The sequence below is a fragment of the Pleurodeles waltl genome, chromosome 2_2, assembly GCF_031143425.1.
Source record: "Pleurodeles waltl isolate 20211129_DDA chromosome 2_2, aPleWal1.hap1.20221129, whole genome shotgun sequence".
Lineage (NCBI taxonomy): Eukaryota > Metazoa > Chordata > Amphibia > Caudata > Salamandridae > Pleurodeles > Pleurodeles waltl.
In genome coordinates this window covers 816,972,266-816,994,548 of record NC_090439.1, presented here as the reverse complement: position 1 = coordinate 816,994,548, position 22,283 = coordinate 816,972,266, and positions in this window count along the sequence as shown.

Sequence of the window (22,283 nt, the reverse complement as noted above, 5' to 3'; positions counted from 1 at the left end):
CTGCAGTGCAACACTAAGGTACACATCTCTGCAATGCAATGCTAGGGTACATGGTCCTGCAATGCAACACTATGGTACATGGCCCTGCAATTCAACACTAGGATACAAGGTACTGCACACAAGACTAAGGTACATGCCATGCAACATAGTGCTAGGGTACACAAACCTGCAACGCAACACTAAGGTGCACAGCCCTGCAACACAAAACTAAGGTACACGGCCCTGCAACACAACACTAGAGTGCAACATACAACATCAACCTCATACTGAATAACTCACGCAGGCTCACTGCACATATTACAGGAGATGAAATGCAAAAATGCCAGACCTTCAGAATGACACCATAATTGAATATCTATACACTCAGCCAGCACATTAAGGCCCATATTTATACTTTTTGACGCAAAACTGCGCTAACGCAGTTTTGCGCCCAAAAAATTAGCGCCGACTAACGCCATTCTGAAGCGCCATGCGGGCGCCGTATTTATTGAATGGCGTTAGCCGGCGTTAGCCGACCGGCGCTGCCAGGTGTGCGTGAAAAAAAACGATGTACACCAGGCAGCGCCGGCGTAGGGAAAAATGGCGTTTGGGCGTCCCAAAATGGGGCAAGTCAGGCTGAGGCAACAAAATCGTCTTAACCCGATTTGCGCCATTTTTTTTGGGCGCCCAGATGCCATTAACATGACTCCTGTCTTAGCAAAGACAGTAGTCATGCCCCCTTGCCCAATGGCGATGCCCAGGTGACTTCTGTCCCCTGGGCATGGTCATTGGGCATAGTGGCATGTAGGGGGGCACAAATCAGGCCCCCCTATGCCACAAAAAAATAAAATTAAAAAATACTTACCACAACTTACCTTTTCTTCCCTGGGATGGTTCCCTCCATCCTTGGGTGTCCTCCTGGGGTGGGCAAGGGTGGCAGGGGGTGTCCCTGGGGGCAGGGGAGGGCACCTCTGGGCTCATTCTGAGCCCACAGGTCCCTTAACGCCTGCCCTGACCCAGGCGTTAAAAAGAGGCGCAAATGCGGGGTTTTTTGCCCCGCCCACTCCCGGGTGTGATTTTTGCCCGGGAGTATAAATACCACGCACATGCCTGGGAGTCATTTTTTAAGACGGGAACGCCTACCTTGCATCTCATTAACGCAAGGAAGGTGTTCACGCACAAAAATTACGCTAACTCCATGAACTTTGGCGGTAGACGCGTCTAACGCCAAAGTATAAATATGGAGTTAGTTTTGCGTCTAATTTGCGTCGAAAAAAACGATGCAAATTCGGCGCAAACCGAGTATAAATATGCCCCTAAGCATGGCATAAGAAATATCCACAAACAGCAAATTAAGAATGGCATTGAAAAATACACTCTGGCAGCAAATTAAGCATGGCATAGAAAAATATCCAAAAACAGCAAATTCAGAATGGCATTGAAAAATACACTCAGGCAGCAAATTAAGCATGGCATAGAAAATATCCACTGATGGCACACAACGTCCCAGGAGAGCGGCCTCTCACCTGCAATTATACTCACCTCTCCTGTACTTTGGGACACTTCCTAGTACTTCAAGTGCATTGTCTAATTAATGTCCAGTCAGAAGTCTGAAATCCTTTAATACTGGAGGAGATATGACTGATGCTTACGTATGTCTTCTATTTTCTAAGTACCCTATAGGGTGTGCCAGTCACCAGCAGACTTAAATCACTTAAATCACTGGTGCAGGCATGTCAAGTGTAAGGTTCTCAGCTGTGCCCATTACCATTTTGTTGCTCAACTTAATGGAACATAATATTCAGCTACCTCCACCTATTTCGTGTTGAATAATAGATGACAGAAAGCCTAGGTGTAAGTTAGGGAATGAAACGAAACATAGAAATAATTTATTGTATGAACACAATGTTGTATTCACCGCAGGAATCCATATCACACATCACAATCCACTAAGGTGGCTTCCAATGCACCACCTTATGTCAGTTTCTTGAGGAAGTAGAGGTTGTTAGTTCATCGTGTGCAGATGTCGCTGGTGTCAATCTGAGCTTATTAGTACATACGATCTCTCCTCCGTTACTGAGGTCAGCCTTAGCACATGTATACTAGCACAAGGGTGAACAAAGAAATCACCTTGTGAACTGAACACATGCACAGAGCCCATTCTTCCCAGCACGAGCAACAGAGGTATGGCAAGTCATTTTGATATTGTCCCCATACATGCACTCACATATGTCCAAAATATACTCACTGCCAGCTGAATGAAAATGTTGTTCACAATATACACCAATAAAGCTGCATTTCAGCCCACAAGTGGCTGACTGCACACACTGCTGGTTCACTCACTTCACAAATGCTGTATTCCTTGTTCAATTGCTCTACTGGTTTATTCCCCACTGGCATGTCTTACCAAAGTAATGAAATCTATATATCCCAACTCCAACCTTGTTGGCAGCAGAGTTCACAATAAATCAGCATATGTTTGAAAATTAAGTAGGTCCAAAATGTTCTTCAGGCTAGAGTTGATTGCAGGCTGTCAGATGTAACAGACACTGGTGGGGCTTCTTGGTATTACCCTTCACTTAAGGCTCACGTTTCTTTTTCTCTCAATTTTCCTCTAAGTTTCTTCTGTAGGTTTAGTTTCTCTTCAGTTACCTTCCATATGCATGTTATTTCTCCAATTGTTGTCAGTGTCTTAATCAAGGATAGGATCTTGTATGTAAGCATCAGTATTGTCAGTCATGCAGGTTATAAGAAATTGGTTTGTTCTTTCAGAGGTAGCATTAGTTACAGGTTACAAGTAAGATGGTACATTGCTTCACCAAGAGCAGCATCCTTGCCGCTCAGCCCACAACCTCCAACTGACATTCACCCACCTCAGAGCACACCTCAGCATTCGATGACATCAGACACACACTGGCCGAGCAGCAGAAACTTGTAACTAAAGAGAGGAATGTGCTTAACAATTCACATCACAAAAGCAATAGCATTTCCATCCAGTTCTTCAACAGCAAAATCACTGCTGTGCCATATCCAGATTTAAAGTTTATAAATGCAACAATATTTCAGTCCTCAATGTAAATATCAATTTGGACTGTTGTTTTCTTAACTTTTTTTTTATCTATTACTTGTTCGATGATGGGCTTTCATATGCTTGATGCCATAATACTTCAATTCTGTTTATGAGTCTAGATGACACTGCGTGAAATTACTTGCTACTATCAACATTCTTGATTGCTCTTCTGTGTTGAAGACTTCTCAATTTAAATTTTTTAATTGTACTACCCAAATATAATTCTCAGCAATCATTCCTTTTTAATACTTTCTTTAATAGTAAAGTCAGGTTTTACGTCACAATTCTGAAAATGCAACTTTTAGAAAGTTGCCATTTTCTAGTCCTAACCATTTGATGCATAAAGCCTGTGTCCTAGGTCATATTACTGAGTGTAATTGACAGTTGGCCTTTGAGAAGTCCTCCTAGACAGTGAGATAAAGGGGTGGGGTGGGGATGGATGTGTTCCCTGCCCCAATTACATTTGAAAGGAGCTACTTCCACACGCACACAAAGGAACCTGATATCAGCCTATTGTCACCCAGTCCATTTGGAACCTGGGTAGTGGAAGGAAGGCTTTTTCCAGCACTATATATGTGGGTAGTCTAGGAGTTTCCCCCACTTCAAAGGTTGACACTAAGTGTAAATATTAGACCTTTTGAACCAATCCTCAGATCACCTCAGGACCTGTGGAAGACTCAGAAGAAGGTGTTTCTTGCTACCCTGACACTGGAAGGACTGCCCTGTATACTAAAGAAGGAAGCGTAGACCTGCTCCTGAATCCAGGACCCCCAGAGTGACTCCAAGGGCTAGCCGACTGGCTTCCTGTACTGAGCTACAGGGACACAACAAGCTCCAGAGGTCTACTTGTAACTGCCCAGCTGTCCTGCTACATCTGGACCTCCCTGGCCTGGCAACTAGACCTGCCTGAGCCTGCTGGCCTCTGCTTAAGTGTGTCCCTGATCCCCAAGAGGTGCCTCCCGAAGCCCTAGGCCCTTGGCTGGCATCAGAGTGCACTCATCTGAAAAAAGGGAGAAATGCAGAACTTTTGGACATTTAACAATCAGGGCCCATTCACGCTGAGGCTGCCGCACAGGATGACATCAATGTGAAGCTCCAGTAAACCAGACTCTTTGTATTGCACCGACCACCAGCAATGACTCGCAATGCGAGATCTGTTCTTCAAGCTAGAGCACCAGTAGCCCACTGTAACTGCTGAAGCAAAGCTCCAACAATGACTGTCCATGAATGCTGAACTAGGTCTTTTTACCACAGCGATGTCAATCCACAGCACCCGGCCTGTTCATTACGTTACAGTGATCAGCGTCTGTGATTCTCTCCCTGCTCCTTGCAGCCTCCTCTACCATGAACTGGACTCTTTGCGTCGGACTTTGAAAAGGTAAATTGTTCAGACGGACTAGCTTGGTCCCTTTATCTTGCCTGTGCTCCATCATAGTCAGCCTGAACTTGTGAAATTTCTCCATGTCTAGACTGCCCAGATGTCCATGAGAACCACTTTGTGCTTTTAGGCACTATACTTATCTAAAACTTTAAAACTGCTTGGCTCCAGTTCCACTGATTGGGATTTTGTTGCTCTGGTATCATTTTATTTATTAAAACTTTTTTTTCCTAAATTGTTGTGGGATCTTTTTTGTGTTGTTTTTTCCACTTTGTTATTTTGATACTGTTTGTGTGCTTTTGATTTGCCTCTATGTAAAGCCTGACTGCATTTGTACCAAGCTAGCAGAGGGTTCATCATAGGTTAATTTTGTGACTTTTTCTTTGGTTCAACCTGATGGGGATTGTGATTTTTGCTTGAGAAGGGTCTTCACCCCCTCAGCCTAAAACCCAATTTCCTACACAACCACTCATTGATTTGTAAAATAAAGATTCAAGGGTTGTCACAAGAGGTCTCCATAAAGAATAATCAGTAGGTATGTCACAATTTACAACTTTGTGATATCTCATGAATAAAACGTGCCAGGTAAACATTAAATGAAAGTTTATTCAGTGTATAGAAAGAGCCACCTTTTGACTCATCCGGTGCCATCAACTGTCACCCTCAGAACACCGGACGAGTCAGAGGTGGAACATTACCAACCATTCTATTACATTACATCATGCTTCGTTCTTTTACATATCAACCACAACATTATCTCCTTTTTTTAAATGCAAAAGATAAACATAAGACTTTTTAAATGAATTATACAGCATGTGGAATTTAACACCCAAAATATTGGCGTGCAAAAGAGAACAAAACAAAAAAACTTAAAAAGGAAAATATCTACAAGTAAAAATCAAACCCAAATTCAACCCAAGAAATCTACATAATAAAATAATAGTGATAACAATAATGAAAATATAGGCGATCAACACACTAATCACTACATGAAAATATCATAAATCTACATGTCTTGCCCCAGCTTCCAATGTACATATCTTTTTCGGGTAGATCTGCATGAGCCCATTTATATCGGTATATTGGAGTCGTTCCTGGGACCTTCTGCTAGGCAACTCTCAGCCCCCACTATACCTTTAGAATTTTAGCCATGTTCCACCATAAATACATTACTACTAGTTTTCTCCACTCTCACAGAATCACTATAACAAGACTCCCTTTTTCTTACAAATGTACTGATTTTTACAAGTACTAAATCTCCGAGATGCATATCTCGTTGTTTGGTGGCTTTTATGATAAATATCTACTTTTCATTCTATTTTGCCCCAGCAACACTCTTTACAACCTGTCTGCATACACCAAATCTCTTGGGTACTCATTCCTAATTGACTTGGATAACCACGCTAGGAAGAGAACGGATGTGGGTTTGCAAACCCTGGTTATTAAACACCTAAAAACTCAATGTTTTTCTTCCAAATCTCAAATTTCTCTCTTTTCAACACTACACCACTTTTCTCAAAAATGCACACTACCAACCTGAGCACCACGCCAGGGTCTTTCAAGTATTTAGAAAACACGAGTACATCGTCCTGGAATTCCAAGACTCCCTGAACATCCTTTAATAGCTGATCCATAATATGCTGGGAAGCTAAGGCCGCTGAGGCCAGACCAAACAGCATCCTAAAATCTGAAAACTGCAAAAAGGTTAATTGAAAGCAGTGTAAGGCCTCAAACTTTCTTCAAGAACAAGTTGATAATACGCTAATGCAAGATCAATCTTTGAAAACCATACTGAACTTTGAAGCTCTTCTAAAAGGTCCCTGATTTTTGGCAGTGGAACAAATCCACCCAAATCTCCTAATTGAGGCATCTCAAATCAGTGCACAAGCGCATATCGCCATTAAGCCATTAGACAAGAGCCATAAACCCGACTCAATACGTTCAATCACACCTTTCATGTGCAACTTTTCTTTTCTTGTTTAAGATCATCTCTCAAACTAATCGGTTTTGAGCTTAGATTGTGCTTGACAGGAACTGCCCCCTGTTTTACCTTTTTCTGTGTTTGAATCCCACAATGCAACCTAAATCACGTGTGAAACCCTTAGGAAATGTGTTTTGTAGTATACCATGACCTGTTCATTAGTTCCAGGTTTGAGCACCATCCCAAAAAGGCCCTGATGGAACCATCCTAAGATAATAAGTTTCTTCACTGCCACATAGACCTTACCCTGTATTCTGCACCCTTTAAATTTGAGGACATCTTCAATATATCCTTCACACTCAATTCTCCTGCTGATCAGTATAGGGAAAGGTGCGGAAGACATTTTGACGTGAAGGGTTAATTAGCTTGAGCAGTGTAGATGAGCGTGATGCCTGCTGAAACCCCTGAACAACGTGGAAAAGTTCATGATGTTATTTTCAAGCTTGTTTGTGTAGGAAACTCCTTCTCAACCTTGAGAACGAGAGTGCAGGGAGAAGATGGAATGAAAACAAAGGCTGGGAAAGGGCTGAGCAGCCAAGAGACAAGTGCTGATAACATAGCTAGAAAATGCCAGAAAGAGATAGAATCCAAGCTTCGAGTTATTTAAGCATTGAAGTTCGGGTGAGGGATTTGAAGCTCGCAGATGGGGTTGTGAAAGCTGTCATGGCCCAGCGCTGCCTCACTGTTTTGCTGTTCAGAGACCGTGACGCTTGAGGGGGAGAGAGGTCCAAGCAGGCAGTAGAGGGCTTCCCAGCATTTCGTGGACTAAGTTAAGTTCCACACAGGGATGAAAGGTCTTTGTTTCTCTGCTCTATTATTATGATTGATTATTATGCTTGCACTGTGTTTATAATCTGAAGTATTCAGCTCTTTTATATTTTGCTTTCTGAACATCGTAGTGTGAGCTTGCTGCAGTAATTGAACCATGCATTTTGGTATGCAGTTAATCAAAGCTAATCTGAAGTATTCAGCTTGTTTATATTTTGCTTTCTGAACATCGTAATGTGAGCCTGCTGCAGTAATTGAAACATGCATTTTAGTGTGCAGTAAATCAAAGCTTATCTGAAGTATTCAACTCATTTATAGTTTGTTTCCTGAACATCGTAGTGTGATACATTTTGGTATACAGTTAATCAGGGGTTATCTCTGTCAATGAACTCTTTGCTTATATATATATATATATATATATATATATATATATATGCATAGATGCTCTTTGTAGTGTACTCATATATAAATAGATGCTTTTCATTGCTATTCTTATTCTACCATTGTTGAAGTGCTAAATGCATACATTTACCTGAAATCTAGTAAAGCTAAATTGTATTCATAATTGGCGTGTGGTCCTTCATTGAGCGTCCTTATTGACTTATACCGAACAGGTGTCAACCAGTCACCTGGGTAAGACACCTGCCTTCATATAACACTGGGGCTGTAAAAGGTGGGAACATCTTTCTGTTACCCCATGTTTTCCTACAAAATTCTAAAGTTACCATAGTTATCCGTGCCCCCAAGTCAACCACTAAATGGAATGTTTTACCACCAACCAGAACATCCACATATTGGTCAACATACTCATTCGGATCACCCGTGACCACTTCTTCAACGGTCACCACAATCATGTCTTGGAAATCCATTACCAATTGCTGGTTCATACTGTTATCCACCCTTATGACACAATTGATTTTTGAACTTTTGTTAGACCTACTTTGACACATCTTCACAAAGTGACCAGTTTACCACATTTATGGCACACTAATGCTGTTGAAGGACACCCTATGGAATCCTTCCCATGAAGGGCATTGCCACATCTAAAACACATATTTGTATGTTTTAAAAAATGCTTATCCATGATTTTGTTCTCCTTTCGTGCAGCAGAGATAATGGTGACCGCATTACCATTATCATTCACTTTAGGATGTGCTCTTTGAGTGACGCTTGTGCTAATTCAATACTCCCTGCTACTCTAATAATCTCTTCAAGAGAGGGATCTCCTACATTCAGTAATTATTTCTGAATATGTGTTTGTTCAGACCATGTCCAAAAATCTTGGCTCTGATCAGTTGGTTATGAAATGCCCCAAACTGACGCTCTGAGCACAATTTCGTCAGCATGCTTTTGCAGTCATCAACATTTTCGTTGTGTAATTGTGCTGTTTAAAGAATTTGTGACACAACAGTACTAAGATGGGTTGCTTATCAAATCTTATAGTGAATGTCTTCATTGACTCGTGGTAGTCATCTAATTCGTCATCCTCTCCCAACACAAAATCAGGTAGATGTTTGAAAATGTAACTGCCTTCAAAACCTAAAGAGTGTAACAATAAATATATTTTCCTCTCAGGTCTGAAACTTGATGAACCTATTGCTCCCAAATATATCTCACATCAATCTAACCATTGTTCCCAGGGCACTGCAGGGTTTGCAGATGATTCTAAAAATGGAGGTGGAGCATTAGCAGACTGCATACTAAGCACAGTAACTAACTGTTCAAACCTTTATAAGAGTGGGAGAATATAAATGATACCCACTGTATTCTAACTCCCAAATTGCAGAAAATGAGATTTTTTTTTAGCTTAACAATTTGAATGATCACTCTCTCTCTCTGGTATGAGTACATGGCACAATTTGATAGATTCACAGTTGGGTTATCAACATTGTACACTTTCAATAGTTTACAGCTGTGCGTGTCAGCGTTGGGTCAGTGACACGCTTCAAGTAAACCAACCCTGTGCATGTCAGCGTAAATAATCTGTTTGTAAAAGTAGTTCACAGCTGTGTGTCTCAGTATTGGGCTTATGATACGCTGTACTTTAGTCACAGCTAAGGGTGTTGACACGCCACGCTTCACTTCAATCCATGCTGTGCTTGTCAGCATACCTAAACTTTAGCGGGACTGGAAAGCTGAGCCTTCATACAGAATTGGTGTACCACAGAGTGTGATGTGAGTAGGAATGACAGCTGTGCGTCTCAGCTTAAACAAACACGGTTGCACTGTGAGTAGACAGCAATGACATGCTTTGATGATACACAAGCTATGCCTGTCAGCATAAACAAAGACTGTTATATATGATGAGGAGGATCGGTAACTGTGCGAGGTTGCCAGGTGTGCTGTTGAAAGGGGCTATCGGGACACGTGGACCCACATCAACAGTTGCTAATAAAACGTTGCTGTACACAGTGACGCAGGACACCTCCTACACCTCCTACAAATGTTGCAAGTGTGACGTGCAGTGAAGGCAGAGCAAGAGTGCGAGCTGGTGTATACCTTATGCAGGTTAAATTCATAAATCCTGGAGTTAGGAATACCACGTAAAGGGCAGTATTTATTAAGCCCTGGCACCATCAACCACCTCTGATCATCTGAAGATGAAACCTAAAAGCATCGCAGATCCAGCCTGCACTGCAACCTTCACAACCGTCCTACTGCTGCCAACACACACCGGAATAATGTTGCATGGGTTCTCCAGGTGGATCCAGTCTCTCATCGTCAAGTTTATGTGATACCCTCATAAATAAACATATTTACTAGGTAAGCATTGAATGTAAGTTAATTCAAGGCGTGGAAGGAGGCACCTTTTGACTCGTCCCATTACCATCAGCTGTCACCTTCAGAACACCAGACGAGTCAGAGGTGGAACATTACCAACCATTCTATTACATTACATCAGACTTCATTCTATCACCTATCAACTACAACAAACCTACACTTTGTGAATGAGTTACCATCCCAACTTTGAAGTTAATAACCAGAGGCGTAGCTTCAGGGGGGATGTGTGGGGTGTGACACCCCCAATAAATGTATTTTGGGATAAATAGTTGGGTGCAGGTGCTTTCAGTCACGTTTGGTGGCATGTCTGTTGAATTACACCAGGAAATTTTAAACACAGAGACATAAACAAACACACACTGTCTCCCTCTCTCTGTTTGGAAAGAGTAAATAAATGTTGGTTATTCCACAAAATAATGCCTTTTCTCTCACGTAGTACAACTACCAATCCACATTCCTCACCCTTTCCAATGCCTCTTAAGTCCCTCCCTTGCCCCTTGCTCGTCTGTAATTTATTTTAACATCATGTGCCAGTGTAATAATTGGGAAATCTGAAGCTAGCACCGTCCCCAATCATGCTGACTAAGCTACACACCTGTCAATGGGATGTGACAGGCATTGCGGTGACAAACTATTGATAAATAAGACACCTGTAGAAGGCCCAAAATGTACCCCTTCCAAAAACTGAACCAGTAACGATTCCTAAACCCAGTTTGTGATTCAGAATTATAGGATGAGGTCTCCTGGCTAACATTTGCAAATATTTGTTTGAGATTAAAATAAGAAAATAATGTACAGAAGCCTATTTTTAACACAAACAATCAAAAGGAGCTTCTGCATTCAAGCAGAACACCACCACCAAACACGGGAGGGTTGATATTAACTAAAGTTTTGTCGGGGCTCTCATTTAGTACAAACTGATGCAAAGCAACACAAACTTTTCATCAATTTAACTACCATAATGAAAGCACTGTCTTTAAGCATAAAAATTTATAGAGCTCAGAAAACCTTTAGTAAACTTCCCCTTAGGTGTGTGGCATTCACTAACCTAGCACAATGACATGTAATATCTTAACAAACTGATTGCAGAGTTCAAGTCAGGGGATAGACTGGAGAATCACCAACAAGTCTGGCTGTAGCAGGTGAGGGTCATCACATGTGGGCCCATTTTTAAGGAAGGTTAGTAAAGCCTTAACGTCATTTATTTTGACACTAAGGCTGTGCTAACTTAACTCCATATTTATATTTTGACGCTAGACCAATCTAGCGCCAAAATATTGGAGTTATTGCCATTTTTAGGAAGCACCAACCTACCTTGTGTCAATAAGATGCAAGGTAGGCATTCTTTTCCTGAAAATTATGCTACCCCCCCAGCACCATGTTTAACTCTACATGCTGAAACGGCACGCAAGTAGGAGGCAGACCTAAATAATGGCGCTAAGCCTGATTAGCGTAACTATTTAATGCCTGGTCAGATCAGGCGTTAATGTGCTAGTAGGCCCATTTCTATGGAGAAACCCCATGGAAATGGCACATAGATGCCCACCCTAATCCCCAGCATCACCACCACCCACACCACAGAGACACTACAAAATGAGGGACCCCATCCCAGGTAAGTTGCAGGTAAGTGTGGTGTGCCACTGGGGGCCCCTTACATGGGGCCCCATGGCTGACAATGGGTATGTTTGCCTTGGGGACACTGGGCCCTTGTGGTTGGCATTGGGTTTGTGGTAATGACTTTTGTCTATCCTTAGACAGGAGTCATTTTTGGGCTGATTGTCTGTCAAAAAATGATGCAAGGCTGACTATCGGCAGATATTTTGCAGCTAATCAGCGTGCTGTCATTTTTGACCCACTAGCGCCGTTTCCCCTAATGCCATTCATCACCAGCTAACCTCTTTTTTGAGACGCTAGCCATTATTTAGTGCAATTGTGTGTCAGTTCTTAAATTTGGCGCACGGATGTTGTTAGGGAATGGTGTTAGCTTGGTTTAAGAAAAATTACGCACAACTGCGATAGCGCAGTTGTGCATCATTTCTTTCAAATATGGGCCTTAATCCACTGTTGAACTGACCTGCCAGAGTCAGTTAGAAGAAATATAGTTTAAATTAGAGATTTCTTAAAGCTGAAAATTCTTGCTGGAACTTCAGCCTTCATGCTCAGAGGAGTGCTTCACCTGCAGCTAATTTTGAAGGGTTGGACCAGCAGGAGGCCATTGAAGGAGGCAGCAGTAGAAGAGGGTCATCAAATGTTCCCTCCAACTAGTCAGGAGAAGAGATTAGAATGAAAGTCAGCAGAGATCAGCATTTCTGTTGTGATTCCAGTTTTAATTATCAAAGGAGTGAATTTCCAGCTACATTTGGTGTTCTGATAGGTATATTAAGCAGGTAGGAGGCCATTTAGTGAGATACCAGCAGTGAAGGGTGTCTAAATGTCTCCAGCTCATGAACAGACACCACCCATTTCAGTCGGAAAAAGTCCAAACTAAAAAGTTTCATATATATTTGTGAAAAACGAGGGCGGGATAATATCCACGATGGCTTCGAAACAAAGACTGTGGGGAGGAGAATGTTGTGTGCTGGAATCTAAGAGGACGTTTTAGAGCCCAGTTTTCCCTTATACTTGTATTATTTTGTAAATGTAATAATCCACGTAATCCACATTATCTGTAATTTATGATTACCACTTATTAGGGACCACTTGTATGGACCAGGTCCTGTTTTGCTTGAAGAAAATCACAGTCTTGAATTCTTATGAAAGCATTTCAAAATGTATCAGTATGGGATCATGTGAGTGTTGTTTACATATCATGTTATCCTTAGATTGCTTTCACTTTTTTAAAGGAACAGATATATTTCCCAGTATTTCTCATTGAACACTCACATATGAACCAAGAGACACGATGTAAAATGAAGTACTGATGAAAGCTGGCTCTGTAAAGCACCTCATCAAAGCAGAAGCTTCACTAGATAAAATGTGTAGATTTCTTGGCACCCTAATTGCCTCATTGAACTTTTCCATCCTTCCTCCCTTTCATCTAAAGCAGAAATGTGTTTTCAACATAAATGTCTTTAAAAAAGGCATGTCTTCCTCATCCTTTGTTCTTTGAAATGAGAGACCTCCTTTGAACAAATTGGCAAGCGCCGACATCCTTAAACTGCAGCAAGTTAAGATCTTCGCCTTCGTGTGTTTGATTAGCATTAGGAGACCAGAAATTGGATGGGAAGTTGCTTGTTCTCATTACCTCACATCATCAGTATTTATTAGTGCTAGCTCAGCTAAGATGTGTGGTCAGGAGATTCATAATTCACAATTTCCTACACTCTACTGTTCCCAGCAGCCCAGTTGCTTCCTTGTTCTCATCAGTTGAACCAGGCACAAGGGCATCATTTAGAAAAAAACGGAACTGGAACACAGCCTAAAGTGTGCAGTGCCTACAAACCGCCGTGAAGCAGGCATTTAAATACACAAATGTACAAAAAAGAAAAATGATTCGAGAATTACATTATTTTTATATATTTTTGAGGTTCTGTAGCACATTAATTGCAGAATATCCACAATATTACCCTTTAGCAAGGAGTTTACAATAAGCAGGGTGCTTAAAATGCTTTCTTTTGCATGTGAACTGCTGTTAAGCTGTACACCGCATTGATGTTGCAAAGTCTTGATAGGGAGCCAACATCAGCCCTGTCAAATTTCCTCCACACTGCACCCTGGGAGCCTAACAAGTGAGCCCGAACTGCTATAGGAAGGTTTGATGTGAGATTCCCTCTCCTTCAAAGAATTGGCCCAAATGAAACATGGCAACATTTTTTAAATATATGTCCTAAACTCCAGCAGATTTGCTGGTTCTTCTTATTGCTGATCAATTAAAATAGCCCAGTGCGTCAACGCCCCACAACACAGTTGCATCACACCACACATGAATTAGCTCCACTGGCTCCCCATAGACAAACAAGCACAATTCAAACTCCTCGCCTACACTTTCAAGGTATTACACCAAACTGGACCAGCATACCTGAACAATCACATCTGCTTTCACAAACCTTCTAGATACCTCCACTGGACTGAACTCCAACATGCACACATCACACACATATGGAAAACCAGATAAGGTGGTCGAGCATTCTACTTACATCACTCCTCAAGCATGGAACAACCTTTGGCTATACATAAGAGCCTCCTCCTCACTTCTTGGATTCTGCAAGAAGCTGAAGATCTGGCTTTTCACGTAGCTTCATAAGGCCCTATGTTCGGCCAGACTTACATCTGCTCATGGCTAGGATACCCACCCAGGTGTACATAACATAACACAACATAACATAACATAATATCAAGATGCAATATTTGCAGGAGAAATCATGTTTATATGTAAAATACTGCAAAGGTTAATGCGCTACCAGGATGAGGTTTTGAGAGAGTGTAGTTTAAATAGTACATATACTAAAGTGAAATACTTATATCAACGCTTAACGATGTTGCATAGAAAATGACAATAATTAGTGATTTTGCTTAAAGTGCATTTGAATTATGACTATGATATGTGGAGCTACCAATGTGTATGCGAACTAATGACAATAATGAGTAAAATTGTTAATGCTATGGTTAATCAAGCTTATATTAGCGTTTACGATATTGTATTGAAAATCTTATAGGCCTTAAGTTAGCGTGAGCTGTGGAGTTTTAGCTGCCTGACTCTCATATTAAAAGCATTTTCCTGTTTTTCAGTGTGCTGACTCGCAAAGGGCCATGACCCTGCAAATGTTCCTTTTCTTCATCCCAAATGTATCAGTACGAATTCTGTTCTCATCCGCATGCTTGCTGCTTTAATATGAGTTTATATACAAAGTTGAAACAAAAGTAGATTAATGTAATGTACAAGGACGTTTAAACCATGGACAAAGGAACTCATGACCCGAGAAGACGTGCCAAACGGTGAAGTAGCCCCCGGATGTGCCACCTCCGAAGGCGTAAATTATGAAGAGCAATCAAAATGTTATGAATTATCGTGGGGTGACAATTGGAATTACCTAATGTATAATTTGATAGGTTAAAGATAGTGGGGTATAGAAAATACCAATAGAATTTTGGGTGAAGGTATTACGAAAAAGGGATAAAAACCCATGTCACAGAAGGGTCGCTAGAATTAGGTAGGGAATGCTATTGATTTTATCCAGAAACTCTGTCACTCTGTTCGGTGACTTTGAGACTTATTAAACCATCCTCACTCATAGACTGCCCTTTACATTTCTCCTCCTTATGAGGGAAGTGTCCCCTGTCTTTTAGACAAGTTTAGACTGATGGCGTTTTGACTGATGTCCTGAAGACGAAGACTGATCCTGTGTGCTGATCTGATCCTTGGAGGGTAATTATGACAATGCAATTTGTAATTTGTCTGTTTGCTTTTCCTTTCTAGGTACCAACTGCTCATTTTGATAGAGACCATAGCTAGATGTTTTCTAAATTGGTGTTCTAAATTGTTTTGCATGAAGCCCAACATGCCGATGCTAATCAGTGGTTAGGATAGGAGTTCACTTCGACTGACGCAAATAGACAAATGACTGACATCACGCTATGCTGAACTGACACATATATGACATCTGTTGTATTCTGATCTATGTTTACGCCGTGCTATGTTCTTATGTTTGTGATTCTTGCATTAATGAAATCTTATCACAGTTGCCATATTGTGACTATGCTCTTATGCTTCTTGGTATTGAGATTAACGCTTCTGCTCGTAGACAGATTGTAATCAATAGGGAATAAAATTCATAAAATTCTATCAAAAGGTGTGGTTATTCATGGCTGAAAGGTCATGGTTGCGTCGACAATTTGATTAATGTCTTTATCCAAAGTAAAGTGCATTGTGGTGGTAAATATTGATCACATTATTTATATATTGCTTGATATATTGATCAGTTATCTCGTCCTACGTTGTCTCTCCACTGGGTCACAAGATTCATTGGCCTAAAACGAGTCCTAATGTGTAATAAATTAACATAGAAGGACGAGTGAACAGTTCCACCACAGCAGTTACGGTGTGCTGATACGGTGTGCCTAGCTAAATAAACGCTGAGACAGAATCTTGTGTTGAAAGAAATAACACCAGATGTAAAGACTGCTACAAACGTTTCTGCCTGTAATTGTTCCTGTACCATTCAAACATTTCTGTGTTGTTAATCATATTGTGGTAATTATACCAGCTCGCCAAGAGTGAGGCTCTGTTGTAACTTTAGGTCTGTATGGAGTTTTGTAGTATTCTGTGTTCTCTGTTTTCCTGGTAAGATTCCAGGATGGCATATACAGATTCAGGTGGGTCTTTGGCATACACAACAAGGTTGATGTCCGAAAAAAGTACCCTGCCTCATCACTCTGACCTGATGACTTATTTTCTACAGGCTCATGGTCACTCATGCTTAACAATGCCTACATGGCTCATTGTGATAGAAGATAGCTCACCTCGACTCACCATTGCTGAGGTACGTAAAACATCATTGTCATACCAGACATCTAATTGCTCAAGTTTTTTCTGCAGCATTTTAATGCAGGCATCCTCATAGCCTTGGATTGTACAGTGCACTGCTTATATTAGAATCCACATTTCTAAGCTATGTTCAGCACTAATTCCATGGCAGAAACCAAATTGCCCAATGATGTAAATTCATAGTTTAGTGTAAGTACCATTGGCAACCTGATATCTGTATAGAGCTGCAGTGCAGATTCTTCGAACTACGGACTGCGTGATGGACTTGCACCGACGACCAGAAGTCTTTTGGTGTAAGAAGGAGCCCCTCCAGCAGAAACATGACTGGCCCTAAATTAAGCAGGTGAATAGTTACTTTCACAGACAAGGCATTCCACCAAGACTGTAGCGGAGTATCCTGTCCTCCAAAATCCAAATCAGGGCTTCTATCATAAATCCATCACCTCTTGCAACGCTGTCCATCAACCCGACCTTTCTACGACTAGGCGTAAATTGCATCTGTGTGCCCCACAGTGCCAGAGGGACAGATAAAATGTTCCATGATGGTTTTTATATGTGATTCTGAAGAAGTCCTGAGTGGTGATAGTGTTTGTTCACAAACAATGTGATGTGATTGGAAAGCCAACCATTCACACCAGAGAAATACTGGAAAGTATAAGGACTGCTACCAAAGGGAAATACTAGTCCCTAAAGATGCAGCCCGAGTCACAATCTAACGAGTGATTGAAGATTGCAATTGCCAACGTTTAACAATGAGAACATTTTTGTTGGTTGTGAAAAAGTGATTAATGACAAGGTAAATGAAATGCTCAAAACCTTGAAGAAAATTAACAAAGGTGAGATTTACAAGTAGCAGATGACTTCTGAATCAATTGTCAATATGCTAGAAATATTAAGATTGTAAGACCTCCTGGAAATCTTCCTGCTTAAAGTTCATTTACTAAAAGGTCAGCTTCCATCATTTGTATACCTCAGGTTTCTTTGCCTTTGAATTTTTAGCTTTTCCATCCTAGTGCATTTTCATGCAGAATACGTAAAAGGGTGGGAGGATTTTGACATAAAAAAATTCGCATCACGATGACACATAACTACAAGCAAGCACCATCTACAATCTATAGGGAAATCTTTACCATGAATCATAAATTTACCTCGACAGTCGTTCCTTTTCAAGGGCTATCTAATAAGTTGACTAATTAATTTCTCAGAAAATTACAGACTTGTTTAAGGATCAACTCGGAGAAAGCAGCACCCGTAGACAACAGATTCAAATGATACAGATGCCCTTCAGTCATACAGTTGGGCGAACCCTAGGCAGGGATTTACCCTCACCATGGCACCAAAAGACAATCTATTTCTTACTCTTGGCAGCAAATCAGGCAATTCTTACACTCCCGGGAAAAGAAGGAACCACAATATCATATTTGATTAACGATGCTACGATAACTTTTGGGAATGGCCAAAATGCCTGCCCGTCAGTTCTTAGAGCAGAACTGCTTCAGAGTAATCTGTCCAACGAGGGTACAAGTCCTTCGACCGATGGACACCGTGAAAATAGGAAAGGATAATATGAAGAGAGTGATAGCAACCTGCAGTGCGAAAGTTGATGAGACTTAACAAGAAGCCTAAAATAACGACCTGTGTGCCACTGTTTTTGCGGTGAATGGGAGAAGATGTTTGTCACTACAGTTGAAATTCATTGTTAAGCAACTTGCAAGTGCAAACTATTAAAACTAATCTCCCGGAGAACTAAGCCTACCCATGATCTTTGCCTCCTCCCCATATCCAACCGATGCCAATTCGATTAAAACTCTCTTTGAGTTGGGGAAGGATGTAAAAAGACTGACTTCAAATGAAATTATTAGGTTCTGAGAAAGAGGTTTGGACAGTCATTCTCGAAAAGAGAATACTAGAGCTTGGGCTAAGTATCCTGGGTGAGTTATTGATTAGTCACTAGAAAAATGAGGTTCCTTCTCATAGTAAAAGCTGCCATAATTATCCTAAAGAATACACATTTGAATCCATCAACAACGGTCACATTTTCCCCAAATCTATTTTGTCCATGCACAGAAATGCAATGCAAATAACAGTGACCTACCAGCTTTATGAATATGTTGTCTGTTTTCTGCTTTCAGAAGGTCACTCAAGGGCCTATATTTATGAGACATTTGTGCCGCCTTTGCTTAATTTTTTTTGGGCACATTTATATTTTGACACTTGACCCGTCTAGAACTGAAATTTCTGTTGTTTTTTGGGAGTGCCAACCCACCTTGTGTCATTTTGCGCCAACGATATGCAAGGTAGGTGTTCCCTTTAAAAAATGACGCTAGCCTTCTAGCACCATATTTACAGCCGACCCTAAAACGAGACACAGAAAGGAACCCATGTCAATAAATGACGCACAGCCCGATTTGTGTTAAATTTTAATGCCTGGTTAGAAAAAGCATTAAAATGAGTCTCACACACCACTACTCAAGGAAAACACACAGAAGGAGCATTGGCAACCTCCTGGACACAATGGAATTGTTAATGCTCCAGCTTGGCACATGTTGCAGATGATAGCGATGACAACAGGTCCCTCCAGCACCACCACAGCAATCCCAAATACCACCACAGCAGCTGCAAAGGCAGTGCTGAAGGCGGGAGAGGATATTTTGACAGCGTACAACCATCCTTGGGCTAAGGGAACAAGATGTCATCAGAACCTACCATCTGAAGCAGGAGTCCATTGTACATCTGCTGCATTACATAGCCCCACATTTCACTGCGAGGGTGGGCGCTCCAGCAAATATTCCACTCGGGACCAAATACATCACTGTGCTCCATGTGCTAGCATCAGGATCATTTGAGACAACAGGTGCACAAATGGCCGGTATCTCCCAGCCATTCTTCTCGGCCTTCCTACCAAAGATTCTGGATGCAATCATCCGTCTCACACCCCACCACATCTGCTTCCCCAACACCCAGCAACTGCATCATGAGACCAAGCAAGGTTTCTACATAATTGCTGGGTTCCCGCATGTGCTGGGTGCAATGGACTGCACCCATGTCCAACTTGTGCCTCCTGCAGCAACAGAACATCTCTACAGGAACCGCAAACACACATATTCAATAAATGTGCAGGCCAATCGCCCTGGCTCGGCTAGGACAAGCATCCTCGCAAAATATCCTTGCTGTGTCCATGATGCCTACATATTAGGGGATTCCACCAACAACGAGCGGTTCCAGGATGGACAATATGGCAATTGGCTACTCGTAGTTAAGCCACTATACCAATCAGTACACAGACAAAACACCAACTTGATAGGGCAAACAAGACATACACCACAATAAACACACATGGGCAGGGGCACACAGATATACAGACAACAACACATAAGCCACATGCCACACTACACCGCTTTCATTGGACATCACACACACATACACCCGTATGTACATAATACAGCCACAACCTGACTGGCACACCACGTGAAGGACAGGTGGAGGTATATCGTGTTTGCGTACAGAAGCTGGGCCTAAACCACTACAAATGTCTACTGGTTGACAACGAAATACAGATCCCACACACATTACACCAAACAAGGAATAGCTCAGCTATGTGAATGGCATAGGCCATGCCAATGTAAAGAAATTCACATATAGCCACCCCCCCCACATTGTCATGGTGTTCAAGCCTCTCGCTGTACCAGTCTCAAATGCCACCCAAGTGTTGCCATTACCAACTACATACCACCTACACATACTTGACGTACCTGTACTGTGCATCTTCACCTGTCTGCTGCATTGCGCTGCACACATGGGAATACAACATCACCAGCCATGAAAGACCATGGGGCAGATAAATGAGGAGTGGTGCAGCACCTAGTCCAGTGCCACTTCACATGTGCCTCTTAGCACCCCCTAAGGTCACTGTGTGTGCGCTGTATACAAGAAACGGCCCACCAAGGCACAGAGTAGGTGCAATATTGTCATGATAATGGATGCCATAGTAGGACTCTGTAGGAGTATTGAGAACATATCTGACTTTTCATACATACAGAGGGGCCCATGCAAAAATATGGTGTGCCCCCTCCTAACGCCTGCACTGTGCAAGAGTTGAAAGTGTCTGTAATAAATCATGTATAGGAACCTTGGATATTCCACTGCACGTATTTTGCTAGTCCTCCAATTGTGTGAATCATACTCTCGTACACATAATGGCTGTCACAGTCGCAAAGGGTCACTAAGTGTCGCACTGCACGCGTATTGCCACATGGTAACACGGAGACCTGAGTTTGGCTTTTTAGGGCTTCCATGGTGTCAGTACAAAAGAGACCATTGTGGTACAAGGAGGTGGTAGGTTCCACCAATATTAGGTCAAAACCTCAAATATGGACAACACAACACATGTCTGGCATGGTTGAACTGTCAATTTGGATTTATTTTGACAATCACCAGGTTCCTGAGTCACAACCCATGATAGTAATGTCCATTAACACAAACCAATGCAACCATACCACAATACCAGAACCAAGTCGGATTCACCACTCCACCATAAACTAACATCCCCCATGGAACATACGAAACCACAAATATTACCAACACATGTTCTCTTATTCCTTTGCAGCTGACCAAAGTTATGGCATTCAGCCATGGGTGATGACTCCTTTTGGCAACCTGACAACGGTGGAAGAGTGTGCATACAATGAAGTGCACATAATGACACAAAATGTGGTGGAGAGGACATTTGGGCTCCTGAAGTCGAGGTTCAGGTGCCTGGCCTTGACAGGAGGAAGCCTGTTGTATGAACCACCATTGGCATGCAAGATGATACTTCTATGTGCTGTCTTGCATAACATATGCTCCCTGGGATGAACTGGTAGATGTCCCCAATGAGGGGAAGGATGACAATGGTGCAGCACAGTTGGAGGGGGAACTACAAATCACTGCTGCTGGAGTTACAGGAGACAACAACTTGTATAGAACATCTACACCTAGAAACTGTACAAATAACATACCTTTGTAAATATCAACAATAAATTACTTTGCACCAGAATGTCCATGGACTACTCATTCTCCACTACTTATACCATTGGAATGTTGAACATAATTCATAGATGAGGAAAGAGACACAAAAGATACAAAGATGTTTGGAACATATATTGTGATGGAAGAGGGTCTAGCGCCTCCATGCTACACATCAGTGTCACATAACTCACAGCCATGTGGCCTTCAAAGGCCTAGATCCATGCACCTCAATAAATACATGGCATTAAACAGGCGTTGTGCAAATTCCTACTCCTTTTCACACATCATCCCCACGCCTGGAAAGTGGGGCATACATATGGTAGGGGCTGTTTCTAAATGGTGGATTAGAAAAATAGGAACAGAACTGTGTCACATCTCAGGCAAATAACTGCTACGCCAGCACTGAGCACATGTGACAAAGGGGGAGACCATTGGTGTCAATGGACCTTCATTGAGTGTTCAGTGTTAGTTTGAGCCAAATCCTGCACCGTATATCAATGGTGTTATGTTCCGGTACCTCCAATATAGCACACACATGTTGGCTGTGGAGTGTGCTAAGGGTTGCTAGACAATTGAAGCAGCATTGGTGCTGACCCACTCTCCATACTTATGGCCCATAGCCAGGATTTAACAATGCACCATTAAATTAATGTCTGGGTGGAATGTAGGCAGAGTCTGTCCCAGTCCCTATGTACATTCTAACACACTTGTCACACACATCTGCAGTCTTGACACATGTCTGCAGCTAATCTGGATATACATGTGAAGACTGATGTATGGGTGTATGGCCTAGGTAGGAAAGGTTTGCAATTTCCTACAATGGTTCACATGTGTC